Raw genomic sequence first — 21,389 nt, 5'->3', positions numbered from 1 at the left:
CCCATTTAGAACAGAGATAAGGAAGGACTTCTGTAGCCAAATGGCTAGGAATTTGTGGAATTTATTGCCACGGATAGCCATGGAGGCCGTCAATCGATGTATTAAAAGAGGTGATTGACAGTGTCATAATCAATAAGGGGGTCAATGTGACGAGGAGAAGGCAAGAGATTGGGGTTGAGAGGGATAATGTATCAGCCATTCCCGATGGTCTCAACGGTCTAATTCCTCTCTCAATGTTATCGTTTTATGGGCAAATTTGGAGACAAGTTCTAATTGTGAACATTATTTATCATGACTCACAAAACAAACTGTCTGGTAAACGTTGCAGATCTGGATGTTTTCCAACCGATGGCTCCTCAGAGGAAGAGGTCGCGACGAGGGTGGGATTCGAACCCACGCGTGGGTGGCACAATGGATTAGCAGTCCATCGCCTTAACCTCTCGGCCACCTCGTCTGCTCTTCCCTCTCTTGTGTTCCACAGATCTGAATTTCATCACAGCACGTGAAAACCCCGCTTATGTTCCACACATTTGTCTCCAGATTCCACCTCTCTTTAGTTTGCCTGTGATGCTTATCGGAATTCATGGAAATGGGGAAGGAAGGCTTATGGAGATAGGTGCTAACCACAGCAAAAACAGAACTATCTATTACTGGCATTTCAGCCGCTACCGCCGTGCTATTCCAGTTTGATCGATTCAGTGCTCTGTAACTCTGAGAAACAGTGTGTTTCGAGCTGTAGAGTGAGATAGCACTGTATCGAAGTAAATATGCGTCTAGTGGCTTGCTTATCATGTTGTCTGACTTCAAGAAAACGGATATTATAGTTAATTCTCATCCGGCTTCAAAACAACGGCTTTTCGTGTATTGGCAATTGTAAGAATCCGATAGCTACTAAACTAGAGAAACACTGAAGCGCACCGAGCACTGTCTGAGGCAGCAGATCCCAATGTCCTGACCTTCACCGACACAAGCGCAGGCCGATAGCCACTAAACTAGAGAAACACTGAAGCGCACCGAGCACTGCCTGAGACAGCAGATCCCAATGTCCTGACCTTCACCGACACAAGCGCAGGCCGATAGCCACTAAACTAGAGAAACACTGAAGCGCACCGAGCACTGCCTGAGGCAGCAGATCCCAATGTCCTGACCTTCACCGACACAAGCGCAGGCCGATAGCCACTAAACTAGAGAAACACTGAAGCACACCGAGCACTGCCTGAGGCAGCAGATCCCAATGTCCTAACCTTCACCGACACAAGCGCAGGCCGATAGCCACTAAACTAGAGAAACACTGAAGCACACCGAGCACTGCCTGAGGCAGCAGATCCCAATGTCCTGACCTTCACCGACACAAGCGCAGGCCGATAGCCACTAAACCAGAGAAACACTGAAGCGCACCGAGCACTGTCTGAGGCAGCAGATCCCAATGTCCTAACCTTCACCGACACAAGCGCAGGCCGATAGCCACTAAACTAGAGAAACACTGAAGCGCACAGGGCACTGTCTGAGGCAGCAGATCCCGATGTCCTAACCTTCACCGACACAAGCGCAGGCCGATAGCCACTAAACTAGAGAAACACTGAAGCGCACCGAGCACTGTCTGAGGCAGCAGATCCCAATGTCCTGACCTTCACCGACACAAGCGCAGGCCGATAGCCACTAAACTAGAGAAACACTGAAGAGCACCGAGCACTGCCTGAGGCTGCAGATCCCAATGTCCTAACCTTCACCGACACAAGCGCAGGCCGATAGCCACTAAACTAGAGAAACACTGAAGAGCACCGAGCACTGCCTGAGGCTGCAGATCCCAATGTCCTAACCTTCACCGACACAAGCGCAGGCCGATAGCCACTAAACTAGAGAAACACTGAAGCGCACCGAGCACTGTCTGAGGCAGCAGATCCCAATGTCCTGACCTTCACCGACACAAGCGCAGGCCGATAGCCACTAAACTAGAGAAACACTGAAGCGCATCGAGCACTGCCTGAGGCAGCAGATCCCAATGTCCTAACCTTCACCGACACAAGCGCAGGCCGATAGCCACTAAACTAGAGAAACACTGAAGCGCACCGAGCACTGCCTGAGGCAGCAGATCCCGATGTCCTGACCTTCACCGACACAAGCGCAGGCCGGTAGCCACTAAACTAGAGAAACACTGAAGCGCACCGAGCACTGCCTGAGGCAGCAGATCCCGATGTCCTGACCTTCACCGACACAAGCGCAGGCCGATAGCCACTAAACTAGAGAAACACTGAAGCGCATCGAGCACTGTCTGAGGCAGCAGATCCCGATGTCCTGACCTTCACCGACACAAGCGCAGGCCGATAGCCACTAAACCAGAGAAACACTGAAGCGCACAGAGCACTGTCTGAGGCAGCAGATCCCAATGTCCTGACCTTCACCGACACAAGCGCAGGCCGATAGCCACTAAACTAGAGAAACTCTGAAGCGCATCGAGCACTGCCTGAGGCAGCAGATCCCAATGTCCTGACCTTCACCGACACAAGCGCAGGCCGATAGCCACTAAACTAGAGAAACACTGAAGCGCACCGAGCACTGCCTGAGGCAGCAGATCCCGATGTCCTGACCTTCACCGACACAAGCGCAGGCCGATAGCCACTAAACTAGAGAAACACTGAAGCGCACCGAGCACTGCCTGAGGCAGCAGATCCCAATGTCCTAACCTTCACCGACACAAGCGCAGGCCGATAGCCACTAAACTAGAGAAACACTGAAGCGCACAGAGCACTGCCTGAGACAGCAGATCCCAATGTCCAAACCTTCACCGAGACAAGCGCAGGCTGGTCGGTTCTGGCGTCTGCAAGTGACGGCTGACATTTAGAAAAAGAGAGCACGCATCTCTATCAATGACGAATTGTATTTATTGGACCATTCTTGCTGATTCCAATCCCAGAATATAAAGCCGCCTCAAAAGTCAGTGGCGTGCATCTTTACAGATGTGTTTTTTTTTTGTCTGTAAGAGAAATAGCGAAATAGAATATTACATTTAAACAAAGTTGCAAAATTTATTGATATTAAAAACAGTAGTCGAATGTGCATCTGGGATGAAAACACTGCGTTTTAAAATTACGTTTAGATCGGTCAGCGGATGAGTCATCTCGCGGAAATGCCTGACAGCAATTCGCACGTTTCGCATTTTTTCTCTTCGCATTTCTTGCAGAAGACGATCGTGTGGCCGAATGGATAAGGCGTCCGACTTCGGTGCTTAATTCGAAGTGATCAGAAGATTGCAGGTTCGAGTCTAATCACGGTCGGTTTACCAACCTGACGGTTTTGGTGCCATTCTGTTACCCACTCTCTGCAGCACAGTTGCCTCATGTGACTGCACGCTCGGGGATTAACCGGATTACTCCGCCCTGCTGGGAAACCGAGCGAAATATCACTTCTTCATTATATGTAAATTATGTTACGTGTCGCGTCTGCGATGTATTTCTACTAATACTTACTTAAACAACGCGTTGAAGCTTCTCAAACTTTCGGGACGAGCTGTTGCTTGGAAGGTGATATGCACTTCACATTGAACTCCGTTTCCGACCCTACCTTTTATGAACGAATTTTCAACCCCGCACTGATAATCACTTCTCCCGTCTCGAAACCCTCTCCAATTCTTGGACAACCCGATCTAATTCTGTGCCTCCCCGGACGTTTTCATCTCTACCTGCCGACGAGACATCATCCGGCTCGACGTTACAACACCTACTCCTCGTCGAAGTTGATTCTATCCGAACGCACTTTCCACTCTCCACTCTCTCAACGTACCATCGAACATCAGGCAATGGGGTTGCTGCTTTAATGTGGCGGACTATCGCCTTGCTTGTAGAGACCAGGCAGTAGCTTTCAGACACATCCACATACTCAGAGAGGGAGATACATCAATGGGAAGGGATAGCTGGAGAATGACAGACCGACAGATCAACTCAAACGGGAACTTATGTAAACCCCAGAGTGCGAACCTGCGATTTCGTTTCCCTAACGAAATTGTAAGAATTTCTCTCTGTCTGCCTGTCTGCCTCTCTGACTGTCTGTCGCTCTCTCTCTCTCTCTCTCTCTCTCTCTCTCTCTCTGTCTCTCTCTCTCTCTCTCTCTCTCTCTCTCTCTCTCTCTCTCTCTCTCTCTCTCTCTCTCTCTCTCTCTCTCTCTCCTCTCTCTCTCTCTCTCTCTCTCTCTCCCACCACCCCTGTATCTCTTCATCTCTCTCCGTTCTCTCCCTCCCTCTTCCGTTCCCCTTCTGGCTGGTAGACTCTTTGTGCTGGTTACCATTGACAACCGCTCCCCAGGCATTGTCAAATGAACGGCATCGACCCTGATAGTCCACTCACTCCTGGCCCTGCTTATTCAATCCTATTTGGGATTGCAACCCCAGAATATAACGCCGTCACTAAAGTCAGTGACGTGTGGCTTTGAGAAATCCTTTCTGTGTGACAGAAAGAGATAATTGAATTTAAATGAAGAGCCCAAAGCAAGAATGAATGCAGAGATATTGAAAACAATGGCTGAATGCTCACCTGGGATGAGAACACTGTGTGCCTGTACTTTTAGCTCGGTCGGGAAATCACTCTACACGTGGAAACAACTTGCAGCAGTCAGCATGGTCCCCATTTTTCCCCTGACATTTCTCCTACAATAGGACCGTTTGGCCTAATGGATAAGGTGTCTGACTTCGGAGCTGGATTGGAAGTCATCAGAAGATGGCAGGTTCGAGTCCTGTCACGGTCGTTTTGCCAAACTGGCGGATTCGGTTCCATTCTGTTTCTCACTCCCTGCAGAATGGTTGTCTCAATTCCGCGTGGGGATTAACCGGAGTACTCCACCCTCGGGGAAAACGTAATGCCTCGTCTTCGTTGTACGCAACCTATAATAGTATGTGTCTAGTCTTTGCAGTATTTCTGAAAACACTTTCATAAACAATTCACTGGGGCTTCTCAGTCTTTCAATTCTTCTCAGCCAATCTGTTAGACTTCATGTTCATGTGAGTTTGCTCTCTGCGGAGTCCTTCTCATGTTCGGTAACATTGCTACCGACAGCGGCTGCTCACCTGTAAGGAAACGTTTCATAAGAATGCTACCTGGAACACCCGGTTTGAGTTATAAGGCGATGTTGCGTAAACTGACAGATGTCTCCCTGCTGCACAGGACGCTGAGGGGTGGATTAACGAGGTGTTTTATATCATGAGGGTCTGCAGCAGTGAGAGCGATGAGAAGAACTCTGCAGAGAACAAAACCACATCAACACAAAGTCTTACAGGTCGGCCTCCCTACCGAATCTCTCAAGGAAATGCTGTGCACGCTTCGAGGGATGCAACACAACACTTCCCTGCTGAGCAGCCGCTGTCTCCAGCAGCGGCAGAGACGAGAACAGATCTGCAGAGAGCCAGTCCCCGTCAACACAACACTTCCCTGCTGAGCAGCCGCTGTCTGCAGCAGCGGCAGAGACGAGAGCAGATCTGCAGAGATTTCCGCCAGCGCTGGTAGACTCAATGGCCTGCAATTTATGCATCGTTATTCCATTAGCTGTACAGATCAAAGACAGATCGTGTTTAACCATGCTGTGCGATGTGATGCAGTTTGTAGGCTCAGGTAAGTGCGGGATGCCTTCATCATCGATGAGGCTTCAGGGAGCTTTGAGTTCGTGTATAAATTCAAAGATCCACAATGGCACTGTCGATACAGACGACTTACCGCCGACAGCTCGCAAAATGTCTCGATGTGCTTCTTCTGTACCACATTCGCATCAATCTGAAGCCCGTAATTTCCCTTTAGGAAACGTACTGTTGATCTGTCTAAATTAATCGGCAGTTTAACGAGCTGCTGAAGGACCAGGTGGACTTGACTCTCGGGAATGCAGCTGCGACACCTTTCAGCGATCAGCGAAGTTCAGCCATTACCATTACCGGAAAAGAGGTCGGTTCGGAAGACTTCATGCCAGACTAAAACGATGGGACATGGAGCCACCTCTACCCGGCACGATTACCACAAAAGGCCAGTTACTAGAAAGCAAAACACATGACGTAACTTCAACATTGCTGTTTCGGAGGGAAATGGGGGACTGGTGACTTCAGTGTTTCATAGAGACACGGCTCACTTCGGTGGAACAGTCTGAAGGCTTCTCAATCCACCGTTCGGAGAGGGTAATAAGTTATTGTGGTGGCGGTGGTAGGGGAGTGTTGTCTCATGGAGACACGGCTCACTTCGGTGGAGCAGCTGAAGGCTCCTCAATCCACCGTTCAGAGAGGGTAATAAGTTATTGTGACGGTGGTAGGGGAGTGTTGTCTCATGGAGACACGGCTCACTTCGGTGGAGCAGCTGAAGGCTTCTCAATCCACCGTTCGGAGAGGGTAATAAGTTATTGTGACGGTGGTAGGGGAGTGTTGTCTCATGGAGACACGGCTCACTTCGGTGGAGCAGCTGAAGGCTCCTCAATCCACCGTTCGGAGAGGGTGATAAGTTATTGTGGTGGCGGTGGTAGGGGAGTGTTGATTCATGATTGACTCTTCATGCTCTCCGTACATAGTTTTCTTGCTGCACGCTTGTTCTCCCAAGCTGGAACATCCAATGATTAAGTTCTGTCGGGGCAACTTACCGAGACGGTTCTCCTCTGTGATCCAAACCACATGTTACACACCGCCAGAGCAGATGTTGCAGTCTTTATAAAGACACGAATAATGATCACTCGTGTTCCCCACTGATTCATTCAGAGTCCGGACGGTTTCCCGACCGGCAGAACTGGATGAACAAGAGATCTTCAACCTGCTGAGCGCCAGATTCGTGGCAGCTGTCTGATCAGCTGTGCGAATTACATGGCTGGAGATTTCACTTGTACCGTTAACCGCTCGCCGCGGCGGACTGAGCTGCTCACAGTGTCAGGAGGTCTTCGACCATACTGGCGCCCAAGAGGTTTGTGGTAACCTGCCTCAAAGACTATCGTCCGGAAGCACCAACCTCCACTTTGATTAAGTGTTTTGAGTGGTTGGGGACGAAATGTATCGGCACTAGGCCGAGGTGCGACTTGGGTCCGCTGCAGTTTGTCTGGCGTCTCTAGGTCAAAGACAGATGCCAATTTATTGACTATTTACTCGTCCCGGGGACAAGTAGAGAGTGAAGGTCGATACATCGTGATGCACGTCATTGACTAGAACTCTGGATTGAGCACTGTCATTCCCACAGAACTAATCGATAATCATATTTATGCGTCAATAACACCTTGTGCAATAGATCCTCGATTTCCCCACTGCTGTAAGTCAGACAGTTCTCATTGGTGATATCATCCCCTCCAAAATCACCATCAGCACCAGTAGGCTCAGCCCCTGCACTTCTCGCTGTATAACTGTGAGGGAGGCTATGTACAACCCCGATGCCACATTTGAGTTAGCTGACGGTACCTCTGTTGTTTCTCGTATGAAAAGTTAGGGTGAATCGGTATATAGCAGGGAGATTGAAAGTCTGCCTGAATCGCGGCACGACAGAAACCGCCTATTCACCGTCGCCAAAGTAAAGAGCAGATCATTAACTACTGAAAGGAGACACCGGAGGTCCGTGAACTACTCCTCATTAGGGTATCAGAGGGCGAGAGTGTCAGTAACTTTGAATTCTGTGGAGTTACCCTATCAAAAGATCTGCTCTGGTCTAGCACGTACGTGTCATTAAAAAGAAGGCACGGCAGCTCCTCTGCTCTCTCAGATGTTTACGAAGTTCAGGCATTTCATCTCATTGTTTGACAGCCTTCCATGGAGGTGCGGTGGCGAGTATATTTATAGTTGACTTACGGCCAGGTATAGATCATCAATACCTTTGAAAGCAAAAGCGTACATACAGTAGCGTTTACGGCCTATTTCATCACAACTACCAGTACGGGGGTCGGCAACCTGCGGCTCCCGAGCCATTTGTGGCTCTTTCACCTCTGTGCTGCGGCTCCCTGTGGCTTTGGGAAATAATTGTATTTAATTAAAATGTATTTTATGTTAGTTTGTTAGCTTTTGAAATGTAATTCTAAATTTGAAGATTATGGTGATCTTGTACAATCTAAGTGTGGCTGGCACATCCGAAACGGCTCACAATTAGCCAGCATTCCGGCTAAGGGAGATAGCCTACGGGGGTTTGTGAGTACGCGTCTTTTGCAGCATCTGCGTCAATGGGGGCTGGGTTGAGGGAGGCTTAAAAGCAAGGCTGTTTAGTTCGAATAAAGCTATCTTTGACTGCAGTTTACTGACACCGCTACAACGTGTTTTTATCGCTGGCTGTCCAGACGGAAGGTGCTGAAACGCTTTGTCGCGTGTCTGGAAGAAGTGAAAACTTTCCTGGGCAGCAAAGGGCTCACCTTTCCTGAGCTGGAACAGCCAGAGTGGCTGGAAAAGCTACACTTCATGGTAGACATGACAGCGCACCTGAACTCGCTGAACACAGCTCTTCAGGGGAAAGGACGCACAGCCCTGCACATGTTGGAGGATGTTTTGGCATTCGAGCCCAAGTTGACGTTGCTTGCCAGAGATTTACAGAAAGGCACTTTGTCTCACTTCTCCAATTTGAGAGAGTTCAAACAAGTTCACGACATGATAATTTCGGAGTATTTACATTCTGCAATCATCGCAATGCAAACATCGTTTGGGAAACGCTTCTGTGAGTTCAGAGAGGAAAAAAACACATTATCCTTCCCGGTCACTCCCCTAAGCATCGATCCATCCCTACTGAATACGACTGCATTGGCAGGTGTGAGTCAACCTGATCTTGAGATGGAACTGGCCGACATAGCCGACAAAGACATATGGGTGTCCAAGTTTAGACGCTTGACAGCAGACCTTGAAGATGTTGCCCGTCAGAAGGCCGTTCTTGCTCAGAAACACAAATGGGAGTGATATTGAAAACCTTCTAAAACCGGACAAACTTGTGTTTGAAACATGGAATGCTATGCCCGACATTTATGTAAACATTAAAAAGTATGCGCTTTGAGTCCTGTCGATCTTTGGATCCACATATGTAAGTGAGCAGGTGTTGTCCAACATGAACTTTATTAAAAACAAACATCGCGCACGCCTCACAGATGACAGCTTGCGATCCTGTGTAAAGATGAAGGTGACGTCATACAGCCCTGATGTGCAGACGCTGTGCGCTGAGGTCCAGGAGCAGAAATCCCATTAACCAAGTATGATAAATATTTTAATTGCCTATTATTTTATGTATATTCATATTTTTTCATTGTTCAGTGAAATAGTCCTTTTATTTTTCAGGCTGACAGCTGGCTGATGTTATTTTTGGTTTGCTGCTGGCGGAAAATTTAAGTTCGGCGTTTTTCATAAATACAAGAAGGACTCAAATAGACATTGAGTATTTTACTTAAAAGTAACTTTCAACCCAACGTCTTTTTTTCGGAGTTCAAAATGTTTTTGTTGCATGCAGAAATGTAATTTCGTTTTCTCTGCAGGAGTTCATCAATTTCATAAATGCAACACATTATGGTTTGTTTATACATAGCATAAAGGCAAAAAAAAAAACGTTGTATGCAGTGTTATTTCATTTTAAATGTCAAACGGGTTTTGCGGCTCCCAGTGTTTTCTTTTCTGTGGGAAACGGGTCCAAGTGGCTCTTTCAGTGGTAAAGGTTGCTGACCCCTGTACCAGTACACCAACCCGGAGCGCTGATGCAGGAAACAGCGTCAATCATTTCGGTCCCCACCATCCAGACCGTGCTCTCTTCTCGCTGCTGCTATCAGTTGGCGGTGGGTGATGGTGGTGAGGGAACAAAAAGATTATGTTGTCCACGATCAGGGCACGAACACTGATACCCTCTCAACCATTAGTAAACTAAACATGAGTGGAAACATCGCTCAATCTATCACTGAATGGATTCCACAGCCGATTGACAAACTCCCAATGACGGTACAGCTTAAAAACATAATATTTATCACATTATTATTATTATTATTATTATTATTATTATTATTATTATTATTATTATTATTATTATTATTATTATTATTATTATTATTATTATTATTATTATTATTATTATTATTATTATTATTATTATTATTATTATATTTTATTCTATATTTGCTTATTCCTTAGATATATTTCGGAGTGTACAGTGCTTCCGTAGCTTCCCTGATGGTGTAGTGGTTAGGATTCGGCGGTCTCACCGCTGGGACCCGGGTTCGATTCCCGGTCAGGAAATTAGAATATTTTTTGCAATAATCTATAGTTCTTATTCTAAATTATAGTGTTTATTAACCTGCTGCCACAACAATCGCGTTCCTGTCTATGTTTCTCCTACATCCAGTCGATTCAGGAACATTCTCCTATAAGATCTAGGAGCAGAATTAGCCCCGTTGGTCCAACGGGATGGCTTCGCCATTTCATCGTTGAAGATGCAGTTTTTCTGTCGGCCCCATTCCCCTGCCTTCTCTTTATAGCCCTTAATGCGTTGATCAGTCAGGAATCTATCAGCCGTAAACACGTACACATAAAGACGGACTCCACAACTGCATGAGTCAACGAATTCCCCAGATCCACCACTCTCCACCCGAAGACTTCACTCCTGATCTCCGCTCTGAAATGACGCCACTCTATTCCGAGGCTGCGTCCTCTGGTCTTAGACTCTCCCGATTCAGCGAGCGCGTCTCCACCACCAATTCAGGAGTCTGAATTCCCACGCCTGACTTGAGATAATATTTTACCCCATATGCGAATTTCAATACATTTTCCATGAATGTAACATGATTGATTTTTCTGCTGGACTATTTAAAACTTCATTATAAACAAAGGGGAATTCAAATACTAAACTGAATTCGTCAGTACCACTGAACATGGAAGAGTACACACAGGAAAATGCCCTTTTTCCCACCTTGTCTGTGCCGAACGATACCAATCGAAATATTTCATGGGAACATATGAATAAAAATATATATAAACACGCAGCAGCAGCTATTCAGTAAGGAGTGGTTGATCTGATCCTGACACCCATTCACCATTCCCTCTCCCACCCCTGCCGCCGCCACAGCTCTTCACCCCAGTTCATATCAACAGGCGAGAAGAAGTGTCTGTTGCTTGGTTGTAAGTGGGGGGGGGGGGGCATTCGTCCCCGGAACGTCGTTCCGTGTATCAAACTGAGCAGAAAAGTCCTGAGAGCCGCCTTATTCCCCCCGATATGACGGCAGAATCCCGATCTCTCAAACGTGTTTCGACTTCAATTGCCAGCCGTCAGCCATGATTTGTCCTCCCGTAGATCGTGTTAATAACGGTAACGTCATCAATGCCCTTCGGAGTTCTCAGATATTCGTCGATGTTGATCTGTCCGCTGTCGGCAGCCGCGTCTCAGAACATGATCCAGACCGTGTTTTCAAAACAGTCCCGAAATGCTGAGGTTCCTCCGTCTGGTCATGTCTGTATCTCCCTCTGAACTCGTTTGACGAGTGTCATCAGCGGTTGATATGCAGGAATCTGCAGAACAGATAAGATGTCAGAGAGCCGGACTCAGTGCCAGAGACCCGGCCACTGTGACTTTTCTGATAGGTCACTGCCCCACAACAGTGTCCAAAGTGGTGAGGGGGTCTGGCCACAGGGATACTCTGCACTGTCTCGTTAACCCCTTTCCTCTTCCTGATGGTCACCCAGTTTCCTGTGTCCTGCACCTTGGGTGTAACTAACTCTTTATTTGTCTGCCTCCCCTCAGCCTCCCGAATTATCCGGAGTTAATCCAGCTCCAGTTCCAGCTCCGTAACGCGGTTTGTTAGAAGCTGCAGCCGGATGCACCTCTGGCCGTTGTAGTAATCAGGAACACTGGAGGTCTCCCTGCCTCCCGACGTTGGTGAAGAGGAGCATTCAACTATCCTGCCTGGACTCTCTGTTGTCCTAAATGACCAGATGTAGCTTACCTCGAGATTCTATTTACTTATTTATCATTCTATCTATCTATCTATCTATCTATCTATCTATCTATCTATCTATCTATCTATCTATCTATCTATCTATCTATCTATCTATCTATCTATCTATCTATCTATCTATCTATCTATCTATCTATCTATCTATCTATCTATCTATCTATCTATCTATCTATCTATCTATCTATCTATCTATCTATCCATCCATCCATCTATCCATCTATCTATCTATCTATCTATCTATCTATCTATCTATCTATCTATCTATCTATCTATCTATCTATCTATCTATCTATCTATCTATCTATCTATCTATCTATCCATCCATCCATCTATCCATCTATCTATCTATCTATCTATCTATCTATCTATCTATCTATCTATCTATCTATCTATCTATCTATCCATCTATCTATCTATCTATCTATCTATCTATCTACTTATTTATTCTTTCTTTCTTTCTCTGACTGATGTCTCTCTTCGTTGAAGCCCCAAAAAACTAAAGCCTGAAGTTCACCACTCTCACTCAGTCCACTCAGACTATGTTCACTGCGACAATACACAGACTCTGAATTATTTGTTCATATTGCTATAGAGTTTTATAAAGTTGCAACCTAACTTCCTGGCTTTTTAATTCAGTGCCTCGAATAACAAAGGCAACCATGCCATTTGCCTCCTTAGCCGCCTTATCAATTTCTGTAGGTATATTTATGGAGCTGCGAACTGATAAATCAATATCCTTCTGCTCATCAACACAGTTCAGGGTCTTGCATTTGACAGGGTACTGGCTCTTTACATTTGACCGACCGAGGTGCCGAGGAAAGCGTTCAGAGAAGGGTCACAGAGATGATTCCAGGAATGAAAGGGTTATCATACGATGAACGTTTGATGGCTTTGCGTCTGTACTCACTGAAGTTCAGAAGGATGAGGGGGATCTCATTGACTGAACTGACACCAACGTACTTCCCTCTACTGTGACTATTGTCTTGTTTATTATTTATTGTAATCCCTGCACTGTTTTGTGCAGTCCTGGGTAGATCTGCAATCTAGTGTAGTTTTTTTTTTTTTTTTTTTTTTTGGCGTTGTTTTACGTAGTTCAGTGTAGTTTTTGTATTGTTTCATATTGCACAATTGTCCTGAAAAGTGTTGTCTCGTTTTTATTGTTTACTGTCCCAGCAGTTATGGTCGAAATGGCAATAAAAAAAGTGACTTGACTTGACTTGACTTGACACCAGTCGGATGCTGAAAGGACTAGAGAGAGTAGATGTGGAAAGGATGTTTCCCATGGAGGGAGAGTCCAGCACAAAAGGGCACAGACTCAGGATACAGGGGAGCCCTTTCAAAACAGAGATTCGGAAAATGTCTTTAGCCAAAGGGTGGTGAATTTGTGGAATTTCTTGCCACGGGCAGCTGTGCAAGACAGGTCGTTGGGTCTATTTACGGCAGAGGTTGATCGTTTCTTCATCGGACATGGCATCAACGGTTACGGGGAGAAGGCTGGGGACTGGGGTTGAGGAGGGGAAAGAAAGGATTAGCCATGTTGAATGGTGGAGCTGACTTGATGGTCGGGTGGCCTAATTCTGCTCCTCTGACTGATGGTCTTATGATCATCACTAATCAAATGTCACTGAGTTTTCTTAGGGTCCTCTTGAATTTATTGTCAAGTGCACAAGTACGGGAAGGTACAGGGACAGAGAAACACTGACTTATGGCTGCATCACAGGCAAGTACATTCAGATAACACACCGAACATAAATTATACAATTCTGTCAGTGACAATATTGAAATAATTTTTACATCTTAGGAGCAGAACAACAGGGGATGAGCGGTAACACATGTCAGTATCAATATGGGAACATACGGTTTACATAATTTACAATAGGTTAATATACATCTGTGTCGTAATCAATATATACATATATTTGTGTCCTGATCAATATGTTAATATACATTTTGTGTCAAGAACAGAATTGGAAATGTTGAATTTGGTTGCTCAGCCAAATACTTGACACAGATTGGAAGGCCACATCTGGGGATTCGGGGTTAGAAGCAACATCCACCCGGCTTTCCACCTCTTTCCGAGACACCCCCGTATCTACATTCCCTGCTCTCTTGGGGAACATTCCCTTCTCCTCTTCAAGTCGGAGGAGCACACAGGTGCGAGATTCATCGATGGAACGTTACTCTCCGCTTCCAACACTCCTTCCGCACCACTTCAGGGCAAATGGGCGTGAGCTCTGCGGTCTCGGGGGCCGACTTCTTCATGTGTTTGGATTTCTTCCTCACTTTTTTGCCCAGCGCAGGCTGCACCCCGTCCCTCGCCTGAACCTCCCTGCACGTAGCCTCAGGATCACCCGCCTGCACCACAGGGCTAGGAGCAGAGACTGGAACAGATGTATTAATAGGGACAGGGGTAGATACAGGGTCAGGGGCAGGCACAGGTGTAGGAGTAGGAATGGAATTTGGGCAGAGCTAGCTGGGGCACTGATTCCCGGTGGACTCTCTAGGTTTTCGGGTGCTAGGACACTCCCTCTGAAAGTGCCCCACCTCGCCGCATGCACGGCACCGTGGGCGCTCAGAGCTCCTGTCCCGGGGAAAGTGCGGCATCTCTAGCTGCACCACTCGCTACCGGTAGCCATGGCGACGGCAGATCTACTAACCATCATCTTTGCGGTCATATTTTGGCGGGTCAGTTATTATTACTTCCCCGGGACTTTCCTGGACATCACCCCGGTGTGCAGTGTGATCTCCGCCCTGGGAGAGGCAGCCACCGACTGTTCTGTCTGGTTCACCGTCAGCTTTACGTTTGATCGGTTTGTCGCCATCTGTTGTCAGAATCAGAAAGCAAAATATTGCACCGGGAAAACTGCCGCTGTGGTTCTGACAACAACCGGCGTCCTGCTCTTTTTTAAGGATGTGCCCTACTTCTTTCGATATCGTCCTTTGAAAGTGATCGACAATATACCCTGGGACTGTATTACAAAGCCGGGCTACTATACGGATCCCGGGTGGGTAGGATTTAGATGCTTTTCTATCGTTCTAATGCCGTTACTCCCGTTCGTGTTAATACTACTGTTCAACGCTCTGACTGTCAGACACATTTTAGTGACGAGTCGCGTCCGTAAGGGGCTGAGGGGTCAGAGCAAGACGGAGAACCGCAGTGACCCGGAGATGGAGAGCAGGAGGAGGTCTGTGATCTTACTTCTCACCATCTCCGGCAGCTTCATCATCCTGTGGTCGGTGAATGTTGCCGAATTCCTTTATTACATCATCGCCGGATTGGATCAGAATAATTACAACGATTCGGAATACATATTTGAACATACTGGAGACATACTGCTGGTGTTCAGTTGCTGCACAAACACTTTTATTTATGGAATAACTCAGAACAAGTTTAGAGAGCAGTTCATCAGCGCTGCGAAACATCCGCTCATGTCAATTATTCAACTAATTAATAAACAAGCTATTTTAGTTCTTCTCAGAGGCAATCGCAGTGTTTTCCATCTGCACACTGTAGAACGGGCCGTCACAGGAAAGTGGGGTTGCAGGGAGCATAAAATTGGTTTCGTGGCCGAGCGACACCGCACGGGAAAAGACCCACAGCCAGCGACACCAACTCCCTACCAGTTATTAAACTCATTAAATTTATTTTCCTCATTTTTCCCCATGTTCCCGCTTTCCTTTCCGCCATCCTTCTTTTTAATAATGTATCCCTCATCACAGCGTAAATACGCAACGCTCATCTGACCTACAAAGCCGTTGCATCTCGGCGACGGAAAGGAAACGAGTCTCCGAGCGGAAATACTGCCGTCATCCGGAGATAGGGCGGGATTCACTGAGCGACCGGAGATCAGATCGGGACCGGCTCGGATTGCGCAGATTGAGCAGGCAACACCGCAGAGAGAGTTAGCTGATGGTATCCAACATCAGCACGTCTCTCAGTTCTCAGTCAGCTGGCAATATCCACGTCTACCGATATCCTAACTTCAACGGTCGAGTTTACCTGTGTTCAGTGCGATGGTATGAAATTTTAGATGTGTTCTACTCACAATATTCTGCTCAAAGTCGAATTATCATCTGAAGCGAGTCAATTTCTACAGGTTATTGCCTGAATTTATGAGGAAGGAACCTTCCTTCTTTGTTACCCTGGGTGTACTTTAATCAATAACAAAGAGGTGTAATGACCGCAATGTAGCAGAAGCCACCGATAGGCAATTTAGTAAGGCTGTGTGTGAAGGCCCGATGGTTGATTCAGACAATCTATTGACATGGGATAAAACAATTAAACCACAGGATATCGGAATAGAAGTAGGCCATTCGTTCCATCGAATTATTTCACCAATCCTTTAGTGGGTGATCTGTTCCTCAACCTCAATCTCCTTTCTCCCATAAACCGTTAGCAAACTTTCCAATCAAAATATTTAAACCCTTTTCTTCACTAGACCCAGTGACTTGGTCTCCACACCTTCCGAGGCAGCAAATTCGAGTCCCCTTGAAGTGAGTGCCCGCATTGCATTTGCCTTTATAACTCCGAAATAACCTGTAAATTAGCCTTCAGGGTATCTAGAACAAAGACCCAAAAATCCTTATGTATTTATCACTTCTGAATTTTCTTCAGTTAGAAACGTTTCGACACATTAACCTTTCGTTCCGAAGTGTATCCCTCACACCTCCATACACTGAATTCCACCTGCACTTTGCTCACTCTGTCAAGCTCACTGCATGTCAGCGATACTACTTCTCTCTGCAGGTAAATCCTGCCAGTCCGAACCCCATCCATTCGCCGACTCTCTACTGCTGTAAAGCTGTCCAACCAGTAGTTCCCTGGCTTGTATCTTGCTTCCCTTATATAAGGACACAACATTAGCTGTCTCCCGCACTTTCAATACATTAGGTTCTGATAAGGATTGGACAAGGATGGACCTCCACGGGAGGATTGTGGGATAGATGGCAGGAATGTTATACCAGGGCACACAAATCCCTGAAATACCCGGCAAGGAGAATTGATTCCAAACAATTTCTTTATTGTTTATTACAGAATATCAGTCCGGTGCTTCCGCTCCTTCCCCACGCCCATCAGCTTTTCCCTGGAATCTCCTCTCACCCTGCCCCCCTCCCCACTCTCAGACTACAATTAAAATCAATGTATGAAACAGGTTTATCATCACACACATATGCCATGATTTATTTTCGGCAGCAGTACAGTGCAAATATTAAATTACTACAGTACGGTGCAAAAGTCGGTGGCACCCTATGTACATATGCTCAAGAATTTTGTACAGTATTTTAAAGGCAATATTTCACGTTTCTCTTTTATAATTTAAAAAAAAAGAAATATTCATGGATCTACTAAAGTGCTGCCATGACCCTTTGACGTCACAAGGACCTGTTTTGATCCAAGCTGCCTGTATCTTGAAATATCTGTTTATTTCTTCCATGATCATTGCCAAATGAACTGCCCTAATTTTGTCGTCACTGCCCTTGACTCGAACACGAAAATACTTCCACTGTTTTCCTAAAGGTTGTACACTTTTCCGGCGTCATTTGCGATTTCCTTCCCCATGCCACCTAAACTACGGTCCGCGCGTTTAAGGTCTTAGACTTCAATGTCTGCAATCAGTTCTATCTGTTCTCTCTAAACACCTGTAAACCAGCAGAGTGATGGCCATCGGTCCCAAGCAACTTCCACGCTAACACATCAGCCAATCGAACAAACTCATTCCTTCAACGGTGATCGAATTCAACCATTTGACTTTTAGTATCATTTTTTATTTAACCTCTCAAAGCATTCCTGGGAACAATTAACGCACTTCAGCGAATCTAAGTTGTTGACGCTTGGGCAGTCCCTCGCAGTATTTCGGAGGTCAAATTCATCAAGTATTACACCCTATTATGTTTAATGTATCCCCCCTTACCTCCCTATATACATCTATCTCTACTTCCTGCTAATGATCGGGCGTCCTTTTGCGCTTTTTCGTACCTTAGGCCATTACATGTAAAGAAACAGTATGTTCGTAATGTTGAGATTCACAGCAATATTCATGAGGAGACGGTTCTCGGGATCCAGGTTCACACTGCACTGAAAACGACTACACATGTTGGTAGGGTGGTAGAGAAGGCGCTGTGGGATGATTGCATTTATCAGTCGATGAATTGACTATTAGGTAATCGACAAATTTCTGACGATTCTTTATAAAATTATCATTAGGCTGCATGTGGAATTTTGCATTGAGGTCTGGCCTCTGTATTTCAGACAGGATATGGAGAGTCTGATAACGGCGCAGGTGATGTTTTCCAGATGATGCCTGAATTAGAAAACATGCGCTTTCGATGATTTTGGACAAAATTAGGTTTCATTTTTTTGTATAACCGAGTGGATTTATTGATTTATCAGATTCAGAGTCATAGTTAGACCAGAAAGTCAGTATCAGTCTGACAGGTTTGAAATGACTATCACCAGTGTGCATGCATTGAGGGTTGTAGGAGGAAATTTCACAGATAATTTATGTCTCTCAATCCTCGGTGCCCTCGTCTGTTTTTCGTGGATGTCTACAAACAGTAAGAATTTCAGATTGTATACTGTATACATTCTCTGATATTTAACCAGAACCCCTTGAAGCATTTTGTTAAACATTCTGGATTATGTTCTGCATTTACTTATTTATACTTTCCCGACTGGGATTCTCGTTTCCCTTGACGCAATTCCGAGATCAGCGCGCATGAAACTATTGATACAAAACACCGCACCAGACATGCTGAAGGGAATGGAAAAGGGAAGCCAATGCAAAACAAGGCTGGAGAACAGTGTGATTCATCAGTGCTGGCACAGTCCTGATAGGAAAAAAGAGACCAAACCGGCGAATGAGAGACAATCTTATGACTAGTGACTAGAGATGGGCGACGTGGACTCATGATATATAGAGGCAAGGGTACAGAGGCAGTTCGCTTCGCATAACGATAGTAAAATTCGGGACGTCGGATTTAATTCCGGCTTCCTCCGTGAGAAAGATTTTGTGTTCCTTCCTATTTGGCATGGGATCCTCGGGAGTCTCCGATTTCCTCTCACAATAAAAAGATTTACCTCTTATTAGTTTCATTGATAATTCTAAATGTCCCAGTGGTTAGGCCAGGGTTAATAGGTTGGCCAGGGTTAATAGGTTGGTTGCTGGACAAAACGGTCTCAGGGGTGACGTTATATAAGATTTGGTGAGGCCTAATTTGAGTATCGTGCGCAGATTCGGTTATTTCTCTACAGGAAAGGTATACACGGGGTTCAATGAGTACAACAACATTTCACAAAGATATTGACTCGTATGGAATTATTGATTATAGGGCAAGTTTCAATCGGTTAGGACTGCAATCTTTACAAAGTAGAAGTTGGAGAGGAGATTTGGCAGAGGAATTGAATATCATGAGGGCACAGATGTGGCAAATACAAAAAAAAAGTTTTCTCCACTGTGGTTCGTGGGGACTACAAACAGATGTGATGGGGTAAATTTGAAAGATAAGTAGTTCAAGTGGGAAGAAGTGGGGGATGTTCTTCACTCAGAGGATCGCGAGGGTGTGGAATGAGCTGCCGGCACAAGTGGTGTATACATGCTCGATCTCAACGTTTGAAAATTTCGCATAGGTACATGGATAGTAGAGTTGTTCCCGGTGCATGTTAATCAGAGTAGGCAGTCTGAATACTTCCGGCACGGCCTTGTTTTTACATTGTTACTTCTCCATGAATGATGTTATCGGCACAAGAAAGTGGGGTAAAATTAGAGGAGTAACAGGAAAATCATCGCGAAGTTTATATTAGAATCCAAATCTCTGCGGTATTGATAAAGGCGAGAAGGTAACCGAAGATTAATATAATGCCGTAAATACCGGGCGCTGGCAGATTCGAGTCCTGAATAATTTGGGTGTTGATGTTACCAACTGTTTTCACCGCGGCTTAAACTGTAAGAAGCACAAATATTTGCGCGGCTGACGTGGGGCGGTTGTGGTGCTGCTCGCGACAGAGAAAACAAAGAAAAACAGAGAGATTGAATGCGTGTGAGTGTGGGGGGGGGGGGTTAGTGAGAGATAGAGAGAGAGGAGAGGCAGACGGAAAAGGTGGAACCTAGAAGACCGTGGCGGAGAATTTGAACAGAGAGTCTGTATGGTGGGACTAGGAAGGGGTGGAATACAGGGGGTTGGAAAAAGAAAGCAATTTAACATGTTAAAATAGGTTTAAAATTTTGCAGCACACGGTTATTCTTCCTGATGTTAGTCTCAATGACAACATTTGAGATGTGAGCTCCGTTGAAACCACAATGCATCCTCATGCGACAATACATGACAATAGGTTTGAAGGCTAATTCTCCCGTTACGCAGTGTACGTTATCCACGAACCTCCTTAGGTTTAAATCCGTTTATATTCGACTGGAAATTATATATAATTTCTATTAATTCTTCTTTCTTTAAGTTACCTTTGCCAGGTTTGAAATACAATGCGCTACTGCTAGAAAAGCAAATGTTCATTATATTTACACCTGGATGCCCATGACAGTAAACTTGAACACAAACTGAAAAGTAGTATCTCAAGTTCATTTGAAGCAATGAAACCCAAACAATGTTTCTGCCCAGGATTGAACTGGGGACCTTTCGCGTGTGAAGCGAATGTGATAACCACTACACCACAGAAACCGTGCAAAGCGCTCAATGCTTTGCGCTCTTGAGCAATGACCCGAGGCACCCCCTCCCCGCCCTGCTCTGAAGCACAGCAATAAGAACAAAACATTGCCCACTGTTACTTTCCGTTTTCAGTAACACGTATTAAATAGTTTAGGACTTTATTCCCTGGAATATGGGTATAGGTAGAGTGTTACAAAGACGAGGCTGTGGAACGAACCTAAGTGCTGAACACGGGCGTGGAATGGGTGACAAGGCAGTGTTTACCCAGGGTCTTGGTTTCAGTACAGAATTCAGAAACGATGCTCGACTTAGAACTGATCGTCCTAAGAACCATGGGGTGAGGTTACTCAAACACGTGTCAACCAACGATCTGGCAGCTCCTTGTTGTGGTCACAGGATTTTTAAACTGCATTAGCTGATGGAAAGCAGGTGTTCGTAGTTATTGGAACCTGGGAATGATTGGGAACTAAACGAGGTGATTGAGCCACAATTCCTGAGGAACATAGCCAGGTAGGCGATTGCCAGAAGAGATCTAGACAGAACCCCCCCCACCCCCCGCCAACAGGAGCCTCCCGGCGATCCTCCAGGCCTGTCTGGATGGTTCCGATTAAAGTCCTGGATGAGGGAAGTTTCTCGGGGAAAGGAGCGGGGGAACCAGGAGCTCTCTACAGGACCGTACCTTTCCAAGTCCACCAGGTATTGGAGACAACTGCCCCGACGGCGCACATCAGTAGTCGTCGTTCAGTGTATGCCGGATTGTTGTCGATGAGACGGACAGGTGGAGGAGTCTCAGCCGGGGGACACATGGGGCTGACGGAGACTGGCTTTCACTGAGA

The 21,389-nt window shown here is 46.0% G+C and overlaps 2 non-coding genes across 2 annotated transcripts; both read right to left on the bottom strand.

Moving 5' to 3' along the window:
* Positions 1-372: 372 nt before the first annotated feature.
* On the bottom strand, positions 373-454 carry trnas-gcu (transfer RNA serine (anticodon GCU)). Its single transcript has one exon. It is a non-coding gene; the product is annotated as a tRNA-Ser (tRNA).
* A 20,038-nt stretch (positions 455-20,492) lies between these two features.
* trnav-cac (transfer RNA valine (anticodon CAC)) lies at positions 20,493-20,565 on the bottom strand. Its single transcript has one exon. It is a non-coding gene; the product is annotated as a tRNA-Val (tRNA).
* Positions 20,566-21,389: the final 824 nt, after the last annotated feature.

This window comes from Hypanus sabinus, unplaced genomic scaffold (genome assembly GCF_030144855.1).
Source record: "Hypanus sabinus isolate sHypSab1 unplaced genomic scaffold, sHypSab1.hap1 scaffold_1991, whole genome shotgun sequence".
Classification (NCBI taxonomy): Eukaryota; Metazoa; Chordata; class Chondrichthyes; order Myliobatiformes; family Dasyatidae; genus Hypanus; species Hypanus sabinus.
Note: the sequence above shows the minus strand (reverse complement) of the source record. Positions and strands in the feature narration are given on the sequence as shown.